General features: G+C 41.3%; 1 protein-coding gene across 5 annotated transcripts in view; it reads left to right on the top strand.

Moving 5' to 3' along the window:
* The window catches only part of MID1 (midline 1), a 261,649-nt gene that overhangs the window by 170,124 nt on the left and 69,316 nt on the right, over positions 1-22,209 (top strand). The window contains exon 1 of one of the 5 annotated variants that reach the window (XM_081907606.1): positions 20,442-20,586. The exons of the other annotated variants lie outside the window; for them this stretch is intronic. The gene's annotated coding sequence lies outside the window, so the exon portion shown is untranslated. Of the gene's footprint in view, positions 1-20,441; positions 20,587-22,209 lie in introns of those variants that run through there. 5 annotated transcript variants of the gene reach the window in all.

Raw genomic sequence — 22,209 nt, 5'->3', positions numbered from 1 at the left:
AATGCTAAAAAGTGGGCTGTGGTTGTGTTTGGTTTGATTAAACCAATATGGTGATAAGATATTAAAGGAGAGCGACAACATTATACACATCGATAACAGAGGACATTAATGCCTGCAGCCACAATCTACATAGTGAATTCTAACGGGGGACGGGGGGGGGGGGATGGCTTCTTACGTTAGATAGGTCAATGTGATTTGACCTAGTTTTGCTTTGCTACTTAGAAATTATGTCAGTATTACTTATGTCACTCCCTTGGATGAGCAATTTAACATCCTTTTTTGCATTGCAGTATTCTCCTAATACTCTATATGTTTACTTATTCTGTCGTATGATCCTTCAGGCAAAATATTGCAATCTGGATATAGGACAAGAAAAAGCCACTAGGCTTTGTTTTGAAACATGTCCTTGCTTTTGGTGAAAAGAACCATTTATTTGTCTTTAATATATATATAGAAAATCACCTTTTAAATTCTAAAATCCTCTCCTACATACCTCCATATTATCCTTATGAAGATTAAATAATGAACAAGGCCATGGGTGCAATTAGGATGTGAACTGATCCTGCTATTGCTATGATGTCTTCCATGCTATATTATTATTTTTGACATTTATGTTGAGTGTGAGAATAGTTATCTCTTGAGTTTTCCTTCAAATTCCTGAATGCACTGAAGCAGTCTTAAATGCTAACAAATTTTATTTAAAGCATAAGCTTTCATGAACTAGAGCTCCCATCCTTAGTTGCAACATACTTAGGTTTAACACATTTATGGCACAATTATTATATTACCAAATGCAATGGATACCATTTTGACTGTTAAATGGAGACAAAGGGAAGGATTGTTTACATGTCCTATTTCTGTTACTATTGAAGCAAAACTAGGTCTTTCTGTGTCTTTTCATACGTTGGCTTTGATAGTTAAATAGCAGGGCAAGGTTACAGTACAATCCCATGCTTACTCTGAAGTAAATTACAATGTAGTCAATATGATTTTTCCTGCATTGCAGGGGGTTGGACTAGATGAACCTCAGGGTTACTTCCAACTCTACAATTCTAGGATTCTGGCTGATTTATTCCCATTTGAGGTGGCTATATTTCATCTCCATTGTCAGAAGCCGTATGCCTCTGGATACTTATTGCTGGCAATAACAAGTGCGGACAAAGAGGATGAACTAGATGGGCCTTGGGCCTGATCCAGGAGGGCTCCTCTCATGGTCTCAACCTTAGGTGACTGACCTAGGATCTAAATTAGCATGCCATGCAACAACACCCTGATGCTTCTATGTGGCACCCAGGTGGTCATTTCCACTCAACCAAATTTAGCAAAATGAACATGTGAGGTGGAAGGAGGATGATGCCCACTCCCAACACATCTTCTGATCACACTGGTGATGGCGATGTATTTGCATCAGCTACAGGGAACTAGGCGGAGGGCCTTGCCCTGTGGAACACCCTCCTGTCAGATTTCAAGGAGATAAACTACCAGTTGACTTTTAGAATAATTCTGAAGGCAGCCATATTCCGGGATGTTTTTAATGGTTGATGTTACACCGTCAGATGGGTGGCATATAAATAAAAAATAATAATGCTTTTTAAATATTAATTTTATTATTACACTGTATGAAAAACAAAACCTTGTTGAGAAAAAAGAAAACAAAACGACCATATCCACTAAATCAGTTCATAAAGAGAATAAAATTGAGTGCACTGCAAATTATTCATACAAGGTCAAATTTTAGGGTGGACTTGAGATTGCACCTGAATCTTGCAGTCCAGACTACCTTAAAAGTTACATATCCCCTAAATAGTAATTTATTTTAACTTTAATTTAATTGTATTAAATTATTATTTAAAACACAAAATATTTTTCACTAGTTTAAGGAGCAACAAGTAAAATTAACGTTGGTTGTGGTGTGTGTTCATGGGGCTTTTTTTTTTAGGAAACCATGCTATGTCAACACATGTTAGAAATTTAATCAATCAATCTTTCAACAGTTTTGTGTTTGTTGTTTTTATGGGGGTCATGAGGTTGGTAATTGCCTCAAACTAACATGGACAATTGCTTAACTAATATTTGTGTTGACATTGGGTAAGTAGTTCTGAGACTTTTTTTGCCAAGTCCTTGAGAATTAATCAAAAGAAAGTTGTTCAAGTTTATGTTGGCTGGTTTATAATGGCAAGCTCCCTTTGCTGGTGATGTGCCAGCTTGCATGTCAATAACTAATTGCAGTTTTGAAGTCTGACACTCATCGGCCACACATTTTCTCTGCTTGTCAACTCTTGTAAATAGACTATCGGCAAGTAAAAAAAAAAATCACATTAAGTTAAAGTAGTTAGTGAGTCTTGAAGATTTATTTCAAAATATGGGCACTGGGTGGTATGAGCTGAGTTTGAATTAATCATTCGTCTTTGTAAAGAGCAGTGTCTAGCATCATCCTGAAGGTCATTACAAGCCATTGGGACAAATGAGATTATGCTTCCTCTGTATTGTGCTATTGTAAGCTGTCAGTACTATCAGGGTCTGAAAAATGTGTTCAGTGCACAATACCTATTCTGGCTTTTGAGAGTTTACCTGGCATTGCACTCACACTTTCAGGTATATCTTCAAATTTTGAGGATTAGTAGCATTATTTTTTAAAGGTAAAATAAAGCGATGATGCTCAGGATGCTGAATTCTGGATCCGTTTTCTTCATTCAGTATCCCACATCACATTCCTGACAACAACAAAAGCTTTATGATAGTGGTGCAAGTAGTTTGAGAGAATTCCTGCAACAGTTGTCTATCGCTTTCCCAAACTAATTCTTGTTGTAATAAGTATCCATAAGAATATTTCAGCAATTTTCTAGTAATATAGCTGACTCCCCCCCCCCTTTCCAGGAACAGACAGAGCAGAGAGAAAGTATGGGGTTGCAAATATGCATGTTCCAGCACTCCATGAAAGATTTTAAGAGGTCTGGGGAAAGGTGAGATTTTCCCATTAGGCCCAGCACAGTTAATGATTGGCACAAAAGAAAACCTACTGAGTGAGTGACAATTTGACATTACACGTCTTGGTCCAATAAAAGTGGGTTAAGCAACATCTTAAAGCCAAAAATAACTGTTACAGATCTGGGGTAACAGAGGTTGAGAATGCAAGGGCACCCATAGCTGTGAGAGTTATTCAATGTTATAAATCAGTAAAGGGAGTAGAATTTTGCTGATATTTGAAGCAATGAAGGGAAGATGCCAAGCGGTAGATTTAACATACAGGCTGAACTAGATCCCATGTTCAGATCACGGATAGTGATGCTGTTAAGAGCATGTGTAAATGTGAAGGACCCCTTGACAGTTAGGTCCAGTCAAAGGTGTGTGGTCCTCATCTCGCTTCAAGCCGAGGGAGCCGGCGTTTGTCCACAGACAGCTTTCCAGGTCATGTGGCAAGCATGACTAAACTGCTTCTGGCACAATGGGACACCGTGACAAGTACCAGAGTGCACAGAAATGCTATTTACCTTCCTGCCACAGCAATACCTATTTATCTACTTGCACTAGTATGCTCCAATCTGCTAGGTTGACAGGAGCTGGGGTAGAGCAACAGGAGCTCACCCCGTTGCATGGATTCAAATCACTGACCTTCCGATCGACAAGCCTAAGAGGCTCAGTGGTTTAAATCACAACAACACCCACTCCCCCTACCGGGCCATTAAAGAGGAATTGACCATGCAGGTGCTGTCCTCCCCAGTGTGTTAATTATCAGAAGACAATAGTAGAATTGAGAGGTGGAGGTTACAGGAGGCATGATGTTGCACAGGGAAAATGTGCTCTTTTTTGAAAAATAGAGGGCTGGAAAAGGCGTTGGGAGCGAGCAGATAGCTGGGAAGAGTTGCAAGGGATCTTGGGAAGGAGAAGGATAGAGCCAGAACTCCAGGCAGAGGCCATGCCATCTTGGTAGGCTGGAAGAGAGATACAGTCAGGGATGCCAGCTCCTGGGGGCCTAGCCCTTTGTGGAGGGGGGAGTATTTTGGGGGTCCAAGTGCAGAGCACAGTGCAGCTCTAGTGACCAGCATTGGTGGTCCACCTTCAGCCTGAAGGACCATGATGCAACCCCATTGCTGAAGCTAAGCAGGTCCAAGGTCTGGTCAGTGCCTGGACTGGAGATCACCTGGGATTCACGGCACCTTTTGCTCTATTGAAGAAAGGCAGCATATAAATGTGATCAGTAAGATAAAGAATCCCATCCATATCCTTGCACCCGGGCTGGGAGAATACTGTGCTGGCTGTTTGCTAGCCTGAAAAAGTCCACACTGATCTAACGCTGGCTTCCGAGTAAACATGAAAGCAATACAGCTGTCATGTCACACCTGAAAGCAAGCTTCAGGGAAATCTTGTAAAAGAAATTTAAATTGGTTTCAGTGGGAATCCCAACACTTGAAAGAATTTTGTTAATGACTAGACAAAGTGACAGCTAAAATTTTTCTTTCTTACAGCATAAGGAAAAGCCCATAGGATTAGATCACTGGGAATTATAAAAACTTTGATATAAACCCATGCTAATAAAGAGCATGTTTTTTCTGACAGCGACAACAGACTTCAGTTAACCTTACTATTAGGAACAGAATGGCTATGGGGAGAGGGGAATCACAAAATTGAATTGCAGAGTGAAGGCCTCAGTATAGTTTGATGCTGGGAAAGCTGCAGAGTTAAAAAGTATTAAGAGGTTTTGCCTGTTGTCCAGTACCGATGTATAATTACACTAAAGTTTACATTTGCTTGCAACAGTGGCTTTTGTTATATTTGTTTCATGGTAAATGTGGATTGGAGATCAGCTGGGTTCTGAGTCTGCAGTATTTGGAACAGACAGCTGAGAATTGGTCACCTGTCTAGCTATTGCTCGTGTTTTGATCACTGCATTTTTACTTAAGCTGTCTAAACCGTGCAACTATCAGTAAAGGCTGAGAACTGCCCCTACTGTTTTATTTTTAACAAACTAGATAGAGTGCCACTGTGGTCCTATGGATGCCAACTACTGCTTTTCTGCTGTGTTGCTAAGGGCACCCAGCAGCCCAACTTTATCAACCTGGCATTGCTATTAGGTGAACCACTTTGCACAGCAGAACATCCACTGTAGATGCAAACGATATCACCTTCCTCCTTCCCTCTGTCAGTCAAGATCCAGCAGCATATCTCCAAGCAAAAATGTGTGAGAGCTCACAGCCTAGAGTCTAAGCAGCAAGGAATACACACACACACACACACACACACACACACCTTAAGACCGAGGGCAAGGGTGCTTGGCTTTTTATACAATACAGTTTTCAGAAAGCTCTGTCATAAGGGATAAACTATACGTATATGGTACAAAATGTGGCTCTTAAAAAACACATTATTAGAAATAGCTACTTGTGGGCCTTATCAGGACACTGGTGTGCTGGGAGGTTGGGTAAAAGAAGGGATGTGTACATGTGACATTAATGTGGTTAAACCATCCAATGTACCCTTTTCTTGTCCCGCAAAGGGTAAAGAAAAAGGTGTCAGCCCTAGGAACGCAGCTTGGACTTTGTATTTGCAGAACTAAGAAGGACATTTAGCATGGCTTTATAGGTTTCTGAAGCACTATAGAATCTTTCCACATTTACAGCTGCCCTATGTAGTTTGTAAAGTAGGCACTTGTGACAATTTTTTATTTTGGTTTTGAACTTTTACTAAGGGTCCCTCTTAGAGTGCTTGTGCTGAAGACAGTTCTATAGTAGCATGTCTATCAGCACAACAGGTGTCTGAACTTGTAGCACTATATGTTAAGAATATGGTGTGCATTTTCTCGTTAAGGTTGCTCTCAGGCCTCATTCAGCATTTAAGTCGAGGTTAACTCCATTTTCCATAGGTCTCAGAATCTGGAATTGTACAATTTTTATCCTACCAGTACATTCCAGATAATAGAATAGGCAGAAGTCAGATTCATGAAAGCAGCCTTTTCATTTTAATTTCTTTCTTATACATTTTTGAACATAACCTTATGATCTGAAAATAAAATAGGGTGGGGGGAGAGAAGCTTATACAGCAAACCATCAGGGTGACAATAGGCAATTGTCAGAGGAAGGCATTGTTTAGTTTTCCCTGGGAAGGAAAGTATTAGAGCATTTCTGTCTAGGTGACGGAAGAAGGCAATAAGGGATGTCCGCAGTAGTGTAGACGCAAGATTCAGTTCACTCACTGAGTGGGGTGGGGACTACAGCAAACTTTGGGGGAAATGCTTCATTTTCATGTCTTCAGCCAATGCAGCTTTTGGGTAAAGATGTAGCTCTTATGCCATGGAAGCCCGCCCTGCGGAAGTTAAAACATATTGTACATAAAGTCTGGACAATTAACAGAGCAGGGAATATGTGGTAAGTAACATGTTCCTTTCTTTCAGAATCCAGGGGTCAGTCTACTCACCCAAGTAAGTGTTTAGGTTTTGGTTGGTCCAGAGTCACTGGCATATGTCTGAGAGGTGAATAGATTCCCACAGGTCTCCTCCACACCTGCCTTTGCAGTCCCTAACATTATTTAAATTTATTGTCAGATTTGTCTTTCAGTTGATATGGTTGAGCAAGGTGTAGGAAGAGTTGGCTTGTCTGGGAGGGCTGGCATGGTAGTAGATTAATCCTGTCTTTCAGTCAGGATATGACACACTCAGATGTTATTTGAACATCTAAAGGTGCTGCAATTTATGCTCAAAAATTTCCCTTTTTTACGCTACCATGTTTCACAATGTTAGATGGTAGTTATCTGCAACAATTAGGTTATTTTATGTTTTGCTTAAGCTTTGGAGTGTGTGTGTGTGTGTGTCTACACACTCTAAGGGAAAACTAATAAAGTCTGTGGTAGCATGGGAAGGAAAGAAGAACAATTTTAATGCTTTGAAGTCTATCACTTAGAGAGAATCTTATTATCATAACATATTATGATTTATTCAGCTGAGAATAAGAGATAAAAGAGAGTAGAAAACAAGGTCATAGTTCCAGGAAGGAAGTTGAGGATTAGTGAACATTGAAATGGCATGGCATTGTAATAAGAGATGCAAACAGAAGACATTTGGCAAACTCAGATGCTGCTATGCATAACTGAAACAATGAGATAATGCCTAAACCATAGACTCTCCTGTGTGGCCACTCAAAACACCCCATTTAGACAAATCTGATTTAGCACCATTGCAAAAGCACCTATTGATTTATGCTCTTGAAGACTAACTTGTGAATACTATAAAGTTCTTTCTGACCATATCTGAAGCTTCAAATCTCATCAGAGAAAGTCCTCAAAAAGTCCTGCAAATAAAATTTGGTTTTGGACTTAGCATGGAAACTGAAATCTTAAGGATGCTTTCATGGGAATGGGTCTCATCGCAACACAGAAAAATTAGACAAGATCCCGCAGCTCATTGAGCAGTCCAAATAGCGGTATCAGTTGCATGACCACCTCAGCTTAACATGGCATCAAAGATAAAGTCAGTATGGAAAAATTAAAGCCACTGCCTGAAGTAGTCATATTGTGGGATCTGTTAAGCCAGGTCATTTTAGCTGAACATAATTATTCTGCTTTGGAACAGTTTGCCAAATGCTACAGACTTTCTTAGTTGAATCAGTGCAAAAAAGGAAATGTAGAACAACCCATAAAAGCTTGTTTCTCAATGGGCTATTTCTACTATATCACTTTCCGTAGATACTGTTAAATGCTAGTTTGTGCATTTATTCATATATTTATTGAATATTTCTTTAGGCTGCCTTTTGGGGACACTTCAGAAGATTTAATGGTTTTCAGTGAAGAAGCACCCGGGCTTGTGTTGCTAAATTATTTTTGAGGAAAAGCTTGTCTTTGTGCTTTTAGGACTGCATTATGGCAGCTCATTTCATCTGTGCATCTAAAAAGATGTTTCCCACAAACTAAAGAAGGCTTTAGTGTGATGCAGAGCATAAGAAGGGGGCTTTAGGGTCCGGTAACCCGGGAGGTCTAAAGTTCATGGAGCTATTGCTGGAATTGTCCGCAGATTAATTTGTGATGCTGCCAGTCAGGATAGTGCTTAATACTCTCCCATCCCCAGAATTACTTATGCATGCTGATTTATCAGGTCACAAGCAGTGGAACAAAAGAAGAGGAGAAATAGGGGGAGCTGTGCACAGATAGATGGCATCTGAGCAGTTTTTATCAAAAAAAAATCTCAAAAGAAAACAAGGGTTGGTGAAAATCAGTTGATTGAGAAAGCTGAGGCTGAATCATTCTCTTCTACAGGCAGCCACATAGGAACAATTTCTGTATTCCTAATGAGTCACACATCACTATATGGTTGCCAAAGGAAGTGCAGGCCAATGAAAGGAAATGCCACAAAAACACCCCTCTGTGTTTGTGATTTTATAAAATAGTAATTTTTCAACTCTAATTTCCGGAATGCAAAGTTTATCGTTCTTAAGTTCAGCAATATTGCTTAGGTGGATAGCGTTAGGAAAGAAAAAGCTAGACTTTGTTATTATTGTAGTAAAATACAGGTAAATTCAGTTGTGCAGGCTGTTTCAATTTACTTTATTTATATAACCAACAAACATAGAAAGACTTCTTCCATTCTGTTTTAAAGTATGCTAAAGTGCCTATAGTTCTTCTTTTAGTCAACTTTATCAAATCATGATTGCCTCTAGCATCAAGTCCCGTTAAGCACTTAACTTTTTTGCTGTGGCTATGCAGCTGTCTAATTTAAGTTAGCGCTTAGTGCCTCTATTGTTTGCTTGCCAAACTTTCTTACGTAACTCACCCATGCTAATGAGAAGAGAAAATGTCTTCTTCGTGATCATGGCTTGATCACCATATTTACTGCCCATCCTTAAAAAGCATTTCTTCAGCGTTTTGTATAAAATGGATGATGCAGCTGCTCCGTAATAGCATTATGCCCTTAAGCTTTAAGCACTCACAACATCTTCTGATAACATTTTGCTGACAGAACAGTTTGGTAGATTTACTTCATACTATCTGCAAGCATGGGCAGGCCTATGCTGGAATGTAGAGAAGAGACCTCTTCTGCATGTTCTTACGAAGTCTTTCCACAAGGGTGAAAACAGTGGGTGATGGCAGGTGGGGCTTTTGGGACCCCTAACCTATCCACTTCAATTCACTATCCAGTTCCATATTTCTTCCGTTAGAAGCCACCTTTACTAGTCAGAGGAGCTTGGCTGCTCTCAGAGCAAATGTGGAACTGTTGCTTTTTAAAGGCAGCTGCAATAGCTCTGAGGAATTCATTTTTTGGTACTGCAGTGTGTGATGGTTCTTGCATCTTTCTGCTCTTCAAGGGCTGAAATGGAAATGCACTTGTCTTCAGCACCTCTTTTGGAGCTGTGTTTCAAGGCCAGTCCAAGACATTTTGCTACCTGAAGCAGAAGAGCAAATGTCAACCTCCCAATTCAAGGTGCTGAGTACCCAAGCCCTGTCAAGTTATGTTAACACCTGAGGCAGAGAAGTTCCACAGGTGTGTCTGCCTCTTCCAGACACAACAACAACAACAACAACAATGATTATTATTAACCATTTGGGTTTTTTTTCCATAGCATTCAAAATCAGTTGCCTGCTTCAGTTTGCCTAATGATAGGGCCAGCCCTGCTGGGGAGCTTTGAGGAGTGTGGAGCAAGGAACTTTCTTCATTCATCAGAATATTGAATGTGCAGAGGAGGATTCACATCAGCGTCTTACTTAGAAGAGGAACACTGGAAGTGAGCCACAGGAATTACTCGGGAATCCTTATCTTATGCAAGCAGCAGCTAATATCACAAGAGCTAAAGTGGCATCCTGCCTTGGGCAAGGGAAAAAAGACTTTCCAACATTGCACACAACTGATAAGACTTTCCCCAAGCCATTCAGATGTCCATAAAGGGCACTGCCTTTCACTGTTGGGGCAGCCAGAATTCTTATAGATTGAACCCCGCTGGGCTTCATGGAATCATGACACAAGAGGGCCAGCCGCCATATTTTTTCAGTCAGCAATCCACAAATGAATTATTTATATTGCACTGGAGTAAGTTGAACTGGGGCTTCCATTAGGTGCAAGTGTTTTCTAAATCATTGCCTTGGGCATACTGTCACAGCTGCATCTCCTGAACATGTGCATAAAGATGCAGAGGTATTATGAAATGGGGCGTGTTATGTATCAGAGGGCACAATTGTGCCCTCAACTTGTAATTTTCTGCAAGGCACATGGAGTGCTTTCTGCATCTTGGAGGTGAAGATCATACTTCGCAGCCTAGTTTTTCCCCTTACCCACCTCTTGCATTAATGAAACACATATTGATCTTTTTTATGCATCTGCAAACTGAAGCACTTAATACACTTATTCTGATCACAAAGTGTGCAAGGAAAAAGCCAGCTGAGTAGACCCTTATTCCTTAAAATAAAAAAAGTAAAATGAAGCGAGGTGACATTAGAAGTGCATGGGTAACAAGATCTGCAACTGTATTGTAGATGGGAGTTGTAAACTTCAAAAGGTTCCTAGCCGCAGGTTTTGTGAGAATATGAAGTGTAAATGATATTTACATCAGTGTGCTGCCCTAGTGGCACTTATGCTCCTCACAAGTAATAAGCAAGCCAGTTGTGTGGAGAACAGTTTGCCACTTGAGTTTAATTCCTAGAAGAGAACTAACTTTCCAGCCAGCTGCAGTTTGATAAGCATTACTTGCCCTGTCTTTAGAGTGTGGACTCCCCACCCCAGCTGGCATTGCAATGAGAAGCTGAGGGGACATTCTGTTGTTGTTGTTGTTGTGATGGGATTTATTTAATATGATTTGTACTTTTTCCAAGGTTTGTTATCTGCTCAGCCATCAGGAAAGAAGTTTCTGTTCTTGCTGAACTCATATAGTATTTCCAGAATGTAGTAATTACCATGCTCTCAACTGCTGGTTACTTTATGCAATCTGCAGATGATATCAGTATCGGGACACTGCTCTGGACCAGAGTGCCTTTGCTTAGATCAGGGATAGCAAACTTGTGACCCTCCAACTCCCATCAGTCCCCACCTGCATAGCCAGTGCATTGCCAAAGGTAATGGGACTTGTAGTACGGCAACTCCAGGAGAGCTACAGGTTTCTCATCCTTGGTTTAGATTATCTTGCCCTTGTTTACCTGGATTTACTTTACATGCCTGAGGAGTACAATTTTTTGTTTTAGTGTATGATTTCTTTTCTTGTACATATATTTAATGCCATTCCCATGAAAAGTAAGGTATTTTCTACAGAAAGCAAATATCACCGAAAGGCTAAGTAAAATAATTAACATTTAGTCCACTTTTACTGGGGGGAAGGGGGATGCAATTTCTTAGAAAGTCTTCTCTAATTCTGACCAGTTTGGTTTATTTCATTAATTTTCCATGACAAGCCATTATTCAGTTAAAGAAGTTCCAAGATTTTGGTATTTCTGATTTACCCGCCATCAGTACCCGTAAATGGCACTTGTGAATCGTTGCTTATGATAATACAGTCATCCTGCTGTACTGTTCTGTGTTGCTTCTGGCACCTCTTCTTCTGTTTGTGGCTTGCTTATCACCTTGCAGGCATGGTCTTTGCAAGCATCCCTGGAAAGGAGAGGTCAGAAGTTCTCAGGTAGTCTTCCTGAATCCCCTGAATTGTATCTGATCCTTCACCTCTATTCCCAAAGCTGAAGTGTTGGCTTCGTTCTTAGCAAGCTCCTTCAGGCTGTTGAGTGGCAACAGGGGTGGAAGCGAAACAGGGCCACTGAGAAACAAGAAGGCCAATGAAGTAGGCTCATGAATCCTAAGGTATGCAGAAGTACAAAACATTTCCAAAATACATGCCCTGCAAGTTTTAAACTGTTTTCTTTTTTAAAAAAGGAAAAATGGAATGGGTCCTGAAGGGGGAATTTGAGTTGGGGCTGTACATGCCATGGTTTGTTTCTTTTTTAAATCTCCTTGAACTATGTGGAGATGTTTCAGGAAGAAGAAAGGGAAAGTGCACCTTTTCCCTTCTCCAGAATTCCTCACCCAATCTATAAAGCAAAAGGGTGTGTGTTCCCTTTTCCCCCTCCCCATCGCCTTACCCCCTCCACCACTAACGCCCCTTTTGTGGGCTGAAGGATACACTGCACCATTTTTGTTGCAGGTTCCACATGCCCTCTCACATTGCAAAGTTGTGGCTCTCTAACCAGTGTTCTTGGTACAAATGAGTGGCTTCAGTTCTGGGCTAGTTTTCCCATAGGGTTTCACTAGAAGGAAAGCTGTATCTTGTTGTTGTTTTAATAATTGAGGAATTTTATTGCCCGAACACCATATACATTTAATGAATAATCACATTCAGTGCTGTAGTGATGTGCACTTTTTTCTTTTCTTTAATGCTTTAATTCTAAGCCTGAGTGTCTTCTCTGGCTTTTTTTGAACTCACAACGTTTACTCCAAACAGTTCCCCGCTCCCTTGGAAATGACCCTCTAGCTTGAAACATGGTTTCACACCATATAACATATGGTGAGGAAAGGATCTTCTTTCTATGATGTCACATCTGAAGAAGGAACTTGTACAGCTGCCCAGCCATTTGGAGTCCATGCCTTTATCTTTGAGGAGGATGGAGGTATTCAAGTGCAGGGGAAGGGCGATGTGGAAAATGGAAATGCAAGTGTATTCAGGCACTTTTTTGCTGTATATTGTAATGGGAAAACGTGTGTGTGTGTGTGTGTGAGAGAGAGAGAGAGAGAGAGAGAGAGAGAGAGAGAGAGAGAAGGGCCTTATTTATGTGCCTAATTTTCTTGGCTCCCTCTTGGGCAGGCATAGGCAAACTCGGCCCTCCAGATGTTTTGGGACTACAACTCCCATCATTCCTAGCTAACAGGACCAGTGGTCAGGGATGATGTCCCAAAACATTTGGAGGGCCGAGTTTGCCTATGCCTGCTCTTGGGTCTGAAATCAATCAGCTAGTTCTTACTAACCAGAAAGGACAACCACCTGCGTTACAAATTTGTATGTTGTTTTTAAACCGCACAAGAATACCGAAGCCTACCACATATACTAGACAAGTCCCATCCATGACTACTGAATTTTATTGCTGAACATGTTGTTTATTTGATTCATAATTTTTATCCTGAGGTTCCAATTCCAAGAAAGCACTCAAGGCTGTTCACAATTGTAGTGGAAAAAATAAAATGATAAAAACCAAAGATAAACAATGAACCATAAACCAATATATGAAAAACAATAGCAGCATTAAGTAATCGAGAGCCAGTAATGAGTGTTGTCAATGCAAGATGAGCAAAAGCACTCCAAGCAACATCTGCTACCTAGGAACCTGGAGTCAAGACTCTTTAGGTTTGGGGAATGAGATATATAGTTGTCTTCAGTGCCAGCCTTGGATAACTCCACCTTATCAGAAGCCTCTCTGTAACAGGTCCCCATTTTGCTACCACCTCCTCAACCTTAGGACGTTACATTGCTGTCTTCCAAGTCCAATAATTTTGGCCCAGAAACTCAAGTGGAGTCATGCTCTTCCTCATGCAGTTGGAACCAAACTGAAAGTTTGGCCCTGCAAAGGGCTGTTCCAGCAAAAGTGGAGCTAACCAACCAGACAGAGCTGAAAACCCCTTTTAAGTCTCAGTCTGGGATTGCCTGAAGCATCATTTTGAATCTGCTCATATGACATTGCAGCCTGAACAACTGCATGGAGCTATCCAGGTTCCTACATTGAACTAAGCTTTGCCTTGCCTGGCTCTTCTTGGGTAAAACCTACACACTTGTGTTGAAACCCATCTGAATGTAACTTCCACCTTGGACACCACAGCAGTCCTTCTGACTAATATCACCTCTGTCTTGTAGCTCACACCGCCCCAGGCCATCACTGATTTCAGAGATCCCTTCAGACATCGGGACAACACAGTGGTGTTGATTTTTAAGACAGTCTTCTGGGTCTGATCTACCATTCTTCACAACATCACACTAGCTGTCTCTCAGCTGTTAATATTTCATATTCTTTGAAATCCCAAGGACTGTGAACAAAAACAAAGGAATTGCAACTTCCAGAAGGTGTAGTGTTAGTTGATTGCAGCAAAAACCAGAGAGAGGTTTGTGGCACCTTAGAAATGAACTGAGTAATTGTGGTGTGAACTTTTTTTGTGAATTAGAGCCCTCCATCTTGTATCTGATACTGGTGTCTAGCCAATGAAAGCTTATGTCACAATAAATCTATTAGTCTTTTTATATGCCACAATACACAGTGGCAAATGTCTTTTTAGATTGTGAGCCTGAGGGAATGGACCATCTTCATACTGGTTTTTTAAGCTGCTCAGAGAGCCATTTTGGCTAAAGAGTAGGGCATAAATTCCTTAAATAAATAAAATAGTTTAACAGTCTTTTGCCGGTTATGCCAAAGCTTCTCATGGGATGTCAATTAACAGGCTATGTACTCCAGTTCCATTTTCCTTCTACTTATAGTACAAGATATTTATTGAACTTGATCATGACCACTGGGTTCTCATTACATATACTTGGGAGAGGCCCAAAGCCTGTCTTTGGAAAATGCTAGATCCCTGGCAACAAATTTTCTTTGTGGTGAGTAACATACAGCCCTCAGCCTAATTTCATGTGGGTTGCAGGAGAGGGGGGAACCTGGAGTCTGGGAAGAGGAGTGATAGGGAAGAGGCACCAAAACAGATGCAACATGGGGGTAGGTCCTACGTCCAGACCTCTAGTAACAGCAGATTGACCCAGTCCCAGGAGCATGATGGTCAGGAAGGGAGGGTGAGACAGAGTTGCTGTGTCTACTTTTGGGCTGTGTTCCTACCCACCACTGGCATATGGACCCTAACAGATTTTCCCCAAGGGAATGTGACACTTAGTGGGTTAAAAAATAAATGTTTCCCACCCCTGTTTTAGTAGTTAATGTTTTGAACTCATCAAGTGTTGAAGGGCCAGCAATGTTGGCACTGTCAACTCATTCTCAGTGTCAAGTCCTGAGCCCGTGTCTCCCAGTCTAAATATCAACCAAGGCTTTGGCAAAGACCTCTAGTAGGATTATGCTGCTATTCACATGTGAGAAGAACCCTTTGGCCATGACTCGACATCGTGGGATAAAATGTATGATATATTTAACAGGGAGGAGGTGCCTGCCAATTTTAGGGGCCAAATGAGGTCCTGTAAACGTAGTTATGTATCCCTGCTGTAGTTTTGCGTGTATTGGTGCTAGCCAATGTTGGCATATTTTTTTCACTTGATCTTATTTTCTCTGTTTTTATATGGTGCTATTTTTATAATTGCCATTTTGTATGTGTGTTGCTGCTGTTAGTTCCTTTGGGTACATTTTCATAGAAAGGTGATTATAAATCAAATGAATAATTGAAATGACATAGAATGCCTCAATTCTGAATGTGCTTTGTTTGCACAAGTTCACAGAAATCTCTTCTGTGTACAAATGTCAAGCTAAATTAGAATCCTAGTACCTTTCTTATAATTCATGGTCAACTGTAAATGAGTCAGGAATATGAATCACCTTGCTTCTTAGAGTCCTTCAGATACACAATGCTTTTCCTCATATCCTTTTTGCAGATGAGCAGCCTGTTATTCTGTTCAACGATAATGCTCTGATCACTTCCCTACCTTTCAAGCGGTCAAACTAGAATTCAGGCCTTAATAGCAAAGTACAAAAGAGTTAACACTGTTTGGGTTTTCTTCCTAAGTAGTAAGGAAAACCCAGTTACTGAACAAATAGCTGCAGTCAGCAGACAGAAATGTAGAAAAACAAAGCTTATACAATAAGTTAAAAGGAATTTGTGTGTAGTTCTTTTCTTTTTTTAAAGAAGATGAGTGGCTTCATTTAATATTTTGTAAGGAAATGGGGCTTTTTAATGGCTAACTTTGAAAGATCGTTGTCTCCTAAACAAAGAAAATCTAGTGTTTTCTGGCACGATCACTAATGTATCTTTCTGCATCAGATATAATGCACAGATTTCTTCAGCAAGATTAATAAGTATGTGTAATTCTATAGAAAATCTGGGTTTTGGATCATTTGGGGAACTTTAATACAGTATTATTTACAACAGAGTTCCTTTTTTATGGGCTTCTTTTTCCCATATTGCTTTCGTTTGAATTCATTTTGTGCTGTTTTGCACACTATGCAAAGGGAAATCTGGATTTTCTATCAGTTTTATATGTGACGTACGGTTGTAGCCAATCAGTGCCTGGATCTGTTGGTAAGTGTATCTGTGTTTAAATAAATGTTCACAAACAAATGTTGGCCACTCCTACACTTTAAACATTTTAGGTTCACACCAAAAAAGTAGCAGGTGAAATCAGCCCTTAGGTGAAAAACCCCTGACCCTTTCCCAACTGTATACTGTAGAAGCGTTTGTACTTTATTTATAATAATTTATTAGATTTCCATAAGGTCCCAGGGTGGGTTACAACTATTAAAGTATGTGGTTATAGAATATGACTGTAACTAAAGCAAAAAGGTGTGAAAACAATTAAAAGCAGTTCCAGATGATTTTTTAAGGCAGTTAAAAATAGTTCCAGTACAGATGCAGACTGAAATAAAGATCTCCACTTAAAATGTTTGCTGGAAGAGAATGGTCTTCAGTAAGAGCCAGACAGACAACAGACACTACCGCTTCATATGGAAAGGGTAGGTGCCACCACACTGAAGGCCCAATTTCTATATTGTGCAGAGCAGACCTCATAAGATGGTATCTGTAGGAGGCCGTCTCTTGTGGAGGGTAGTAAACTACTGAGCAGTGCTTTTTTCCTGGGTGTATGCATACCCCTAAACGTTTTGTTAATCTTGGTGCTTTGGTCCATTTACTGTATTTATTTTCCCTGATTTGAACGATAAAACGGTGATTTTATTGAGTCAAAAAGAGTGCCCCTAAACATTTTTTAAGGAAAAAAAGCACTGCCGCTGAGTATATAAAGGGTGAGAAGATCTTCTAGGTATCCTGGTCTCAAGCTGTATAGGGCTTTGTACACCAGTATCGGCCACCTGAAATTGGCTCAGTAGCTAATTACACCTCTTTCAGCAGCAGGGGCGCTGGCTCCTAGGGGCTGAACCCCTTTGTTCCCCCTTGTATTTCTGGGGTTGGGGCCGGGACCTTGGGATATCCCAGAAGTGTGGAGCTGAAACACAGAGCCAAGCATGCATGCCTCCAGTGGTCTGCTACTGCTACTGCTACTGCTACTGCTGGGAAGGAGGGTCAAAGCAGCCTCCTGGGGGCAGCACAAGGGGAGGTGTAGGAGGAGCCACTGGCCATTGAGCTGCACTCCTCCCAGCATCCTGACTTCACGTGTGAGACATCGGGACATAGAGACATCATGTATGTGACATAGCCCTTCCAATCGCCATTGAAAGATGGTGCCTCTGTTCAGTAGTGGTAAAAGATAAAGATAAAGGACCCCCGGACAGTTAAGTCCAGTCAAAGGCGACTATGGGGTTGCGGCGCACATCTCGCTTTCAGGCCAAGGGAGCCAGCATTTGTCAGCAGACAGCTTTCTGGGTCATGTTGCCAGCATGACTAAACCACTTCTGGCGCAACAGAACACCATGACGGAAGTCAGAGTGCATGGAAACGCTGTTTACCTTGCCGCTACAGCGGTAACTATTTATCTATTTGCACTGGCGAGCTTTTGAACTGCTAGGTTGGCAGGAGCTGGGACAGAGCAACGGGAGCTCACCCCATCGCAGGGATTCATACCACGGACCTTCTGATCAGCAAGCCCAAGAGGCTCAGTGGTTTAGGCCACAGTACCACAGCACCACCACCCTACAGCAGTGGTGTAATGTTGTGGCGATTGTCTGTCCAGTGAGCATTCAAGCTTCTCCATGTTGCCATAATTGAACCTTTCAGGGCAGCCTTAAGGGCAGCCCAACATAGAGCATTTGAGGAGGTAGAATAAAGACTTGTTGATCATCTTAATAAAGTGTTTTACTTGCTTTGGAAACCCTTTCCTCCCAATAGATCCTCTGTACCAAAAAGGGAAGTGAGTTTCCCAAAGTGCTTAACCGTTAATATTTGACCATACATGTTTGGGTTGGAGTCGAGAGAACCTCATGGCAGGGGAAATCAAAAGCCCTGCTGTGTTTTATGCTCTATTGCAGATGATGTCTAAAGCTGATAGCCCTTGCCATGCATATAGGACTGCAGAAGAGAGCTGCTTCCTTGTCATGTGAGCCCACATCTTTGGGGAGTGCGCCTGAAACAGGCAACAACAAGATGAGGAGGGTGATAATGCTGTATTTTCCCCATCCTGTTAGAACTCTGCTAGAAAAGGATCTCTGTATATAGATGCCCATTAAATTGCCCCATTATTGTTTAATTCACATGTGGCATGGGATTGCACTATGAGAAATTGGCTCACACTGCACTTTTGTGCATGCAATGTGAATGAAAATGGTGGACTAAGTCTCAGTTCTTACTATTACCCAGGCAGTTTTGGTTACTGCTGATTGTCCCCTATTTGTTTCTATTTTCGTTACTTCATTTAACTGGCTATTTTTTTTAATTGTGCATCTATGCTGAGATCTAGCCTGGAGAACTGTAGCAGTCTCAATGTCACACTATTCCGGCCTTTCTCATAAGAGAGGAAATAATGAAGGAAATTCAATTACTCCGTAACACAAATGAAAAGCAAGCTTGTTGCTGGAATGAAGAGCAAATGGAACATTGCTTTGGATCCATTCTTCCAAGCATTTAATGCATTTTTAATTTTGTGACAACAATTTAAAAAGGAGACATTGAAACATGAAAAGTGGAACACAAGGAAGCAATTCATTCCTGCTGCTTCTACTTTCACATGAATCTTTTAACACATCCATTGAAAGCCGTCTGGTCTGTATTATAATGCTCAGGAAGATACGCGAGAAAATATATAGGGACATTTTCATGTAGTTCTTGGACTGTCAAGGCTATGTCATATATTGTTGTTGGTATCCATCTGTTTCGAGAGACAATGGAGTGTGCCTCTGGGGGTGAAGTTAAACCACTGCATTAGCAGCACTGAAGAGATCTCCTTGGGGCACAAGCCTGGGCAGTGTGTGTGGAGGTCCTGGGCTACCCAGATGACAAAAAAGCCCTCTTGGCCTCCAAAGGAAAGCAGAGTTTGACTACAGGAATTGCCAGAAGGTGGTGTAAAAGACGCCATCCAACTGTCTTAAGGATTCCACTCTGGATTTTTGTAGGGTTTGCTCCTTAGCCTTTTCTTCTCCCAGAGATGTCCCACAAGGCAGTGAAGGTATAGGATCAGAGTTTTCCTTCTCTTGGAGGGGCTACCTTTCCAGATGGACAAGCCCCACCTGCTCCTCACAGTAACCACCTTCTTGACTATTGGGCCCACCATTGGTCTTGCTCATATGCAGGGCTCTGAGACTGATCAGCTACCACACCTGGTTTAGTTGGCCAGTGGAAGCTGTTCTCGGGCTGTGCCGCTGTTGCATGCCAATAGCTTCTAGGAACCACAGGTTAAGAGCCGAGTGCAGGGTTGGGGACCAAAGGTGGACAAACTATGCCAGAAGGAGCACGACGTGTTCCTCTCCCATAACACCCCATACACCCAATTGTCATATATTAGAGGTAAGGGATCTGTGGTCCTTCATATGTTGTTGGATTCTAACTCCCCTCAGAAAACATGGCCAATGGTCAAGGATGATGATTGTACTTCAGCAATATTTGAAGGGTCACAGGTTAGCCATTCCTTTTTGTAAATGAAGGGACACTGTTTCACTGGTGTGTGTGTGTGTTCACAGCAAAGTGCAAAGGCCCACTCCTGGATATATTCAAAATTAAAAGCAAAAACAAAACAAAACAGGGTAATGTAATTTTAAGAATATTCTGCTTTACTATAGTGCTTTTAAGAGAGAGTCAGACGTAGTCTTCCATCTTTCCTAAATGGCACCACTGAGAAAATAAGTCTATTTTTTAATATTAACAGTTTATTACTGTGGTGCCATTTGGCTGATGAACTTGTGCAAGGAATGTTTCAGATATACACTAGCAGAAATATAATAGTCAAATCCTGGACCGTGTGATATTTGTCCAGTAGGCCTCAATCTTCCATGAGAAAGTAATCGAGGTTTGAACTCTTGGTGGCGTGACAGGTTTTGCTGGTTCAGGTCAGTCTCCCCTTACAGGCATGGGAACTGAAATCCATTATTCAGCCCTGGATTAATTACACAGCAGGCTGAGCTTCCACTTGTTCAAATAATGTGGCAGCAAAGCCCAATGCCCTTATTACAAGCCATCATTGTCGGGGTGGGTTACATGGACGTACTGTGAGAGAATCTGATCCTCGCTGCTTTCTCACTCCAAACTGCTGAATGCTGAAAGAGAAAGGATAAAGTTTGCTTTAGTGTCAGTGACAAAAGGCAACCCAATTGCAGAGGCATTTTCTAGTCCTTAAACTCTGGCGGAGGTGATTAGGTGGAGCTGGCTTTCCTGGAATTGTAGGGTAGATTTTCCTGTTGTGCTTTCAGTATCAGCTGTCTCACAAAGTACACTGTTGCCGCACTAAAGGTCCAGGATTCATGTAGCTTAGCAGAGGCTTCCACAGGCCTCTTTGGCTTTTTACAATCTACTGAGGGGGGGATCTGCGTGATCATTTAACAGCAATGTTTCAGCAAAAACAGGTAGGGCCTAAATCCGCTGGTGTGTATACTGGTTGGTATATTTCTTTGAAGAGGCTTTAAATGTAGACCTGTCATAGGCTATACTGTTCAACTTTATGGTTAGCAAACTTGTCCGTAAGCATTACTTGTGTTTATTTCTGGTGCCTTGGCATGCTTTGCAGCGCTGCCCTAATGTTTTATTTCATGTATATGTCTTCAAACATGTGATATATGTTCAATAGTTTATACAGATGCTTGTTCATGTCAGGAGGCATTTGAGTTAAAAATAAAATTTTAAACAGAGTCTCCCCATTGCCATGCAGATTTTGTAATACCTGAGTTCTGAGTAATTTGATTTCTAATCTACGATCCCAGCATTAGATATGTCTCAGCAACCAAGCAGCAGGTGATGAGAAAGAGAATTGTGCCATTCAAAGTAGACTTGGCTGGGCTAGATGGATCAATGATTTAGAAAGAGAAGGGCTAGCTGTAACATTTATGGATTCTTCTTAATACTTTGTTGTTGTTTTTTGTATATGTTTTGTTTTTGTAATTGATGAACCATGCCTATACAATATATATAATTTTTATGAAATTAATGTCTGTTTGTCTGTCTAACCACAGCTGCAGTCCTAAAAGTATTTATTTGGACACGAGGTCCCTTTTTAGGGGAGAGCAATTGCCCCAGACCTCACACGTGGTCATAATGTAAAGACTGACAAACAGCACTATGTTTTGGTGTTTAACATCACTGTATCTTTTTTCTTCTAAGTCAGTCATGCTGGCCAATGCATCAGTAAGACTAGGACCAGGAGTAATTTCGGTGCTGTATGTTTGCTTGAGCTTTTTGACTTCAGTTGTGGTGGGGGTACCGGTATTAGTGATCCTGTTGACCTAGAAATTTATTTAATCGGGGTATCTCTCATTAATTCTTTTCCCCACACCCCTAGGCAGACCCACTGCTTGACCATCACCCATCCAACAGAAGCAAGGAATACTTAATAGCTAGGCTTTAACTTTGTCCATATACTAGCTGATGAAAAACACAGTTCTGTATTTTGCAACTGAATCCTATAATATTATTTTTATCTTTTAGTTTTTGAGGTATAAAATAAGCATACTTTAATATAGCAGTATTAAATTCTGAGATCAAATATAATAAATTCCTTAACTAGACTAATTCTATGGTTCTATACACTGATATAGGAGAAAGTTGTTTTCCTGCATGATGATGATGATGATATAATTTTATTATTTAACCCATGGGTAGTGATAATGGAAGGATTGACATTTGTTACCATAATGTGCTAAAAGGTAAAGGACCCCTGACAGTTAAGTCCAGTCACAGACGACTCTGGGGTTGTGGCGCTCATCTCGCTTTACTGGCCAAGGGAGCCGATGTTTGTCCGCAGACAGTTTTTCCGGGTCATGTGGCCAGCATGACGAAGCTGCACCTGGGGAAACCAGAGCAGCGCACGGAAACACCGTTTACCTTGCCGCTGGAGTGGTACCTATTTATCTACTTGCACTTTTTGGCATGCTTTCGAACTGCTAGATTGGCAGGAGCTGGGACCGAGCAACAGGAGCTCACCCTGTTGCGGGGATTCGAATCGCGGACCTTCCGATCGGCAATCCCTAGGCTCA

The sequence above is a fragment of the Podarcis melisellensis genome (genome assembly GCF_964234715.1).
Source record: "Podarcis melisellensis genome assembly, chromosome: 4".
Lineage (NCBI taxonomy): Eukaryota > Metazoa > Chordata > Lepidosauria > Squamata > Lacertidae > Podarcis > Podarcis melisellensis.
This window is presented reverse-complemented; position numbering and strand designations above follow the sequence as displayed.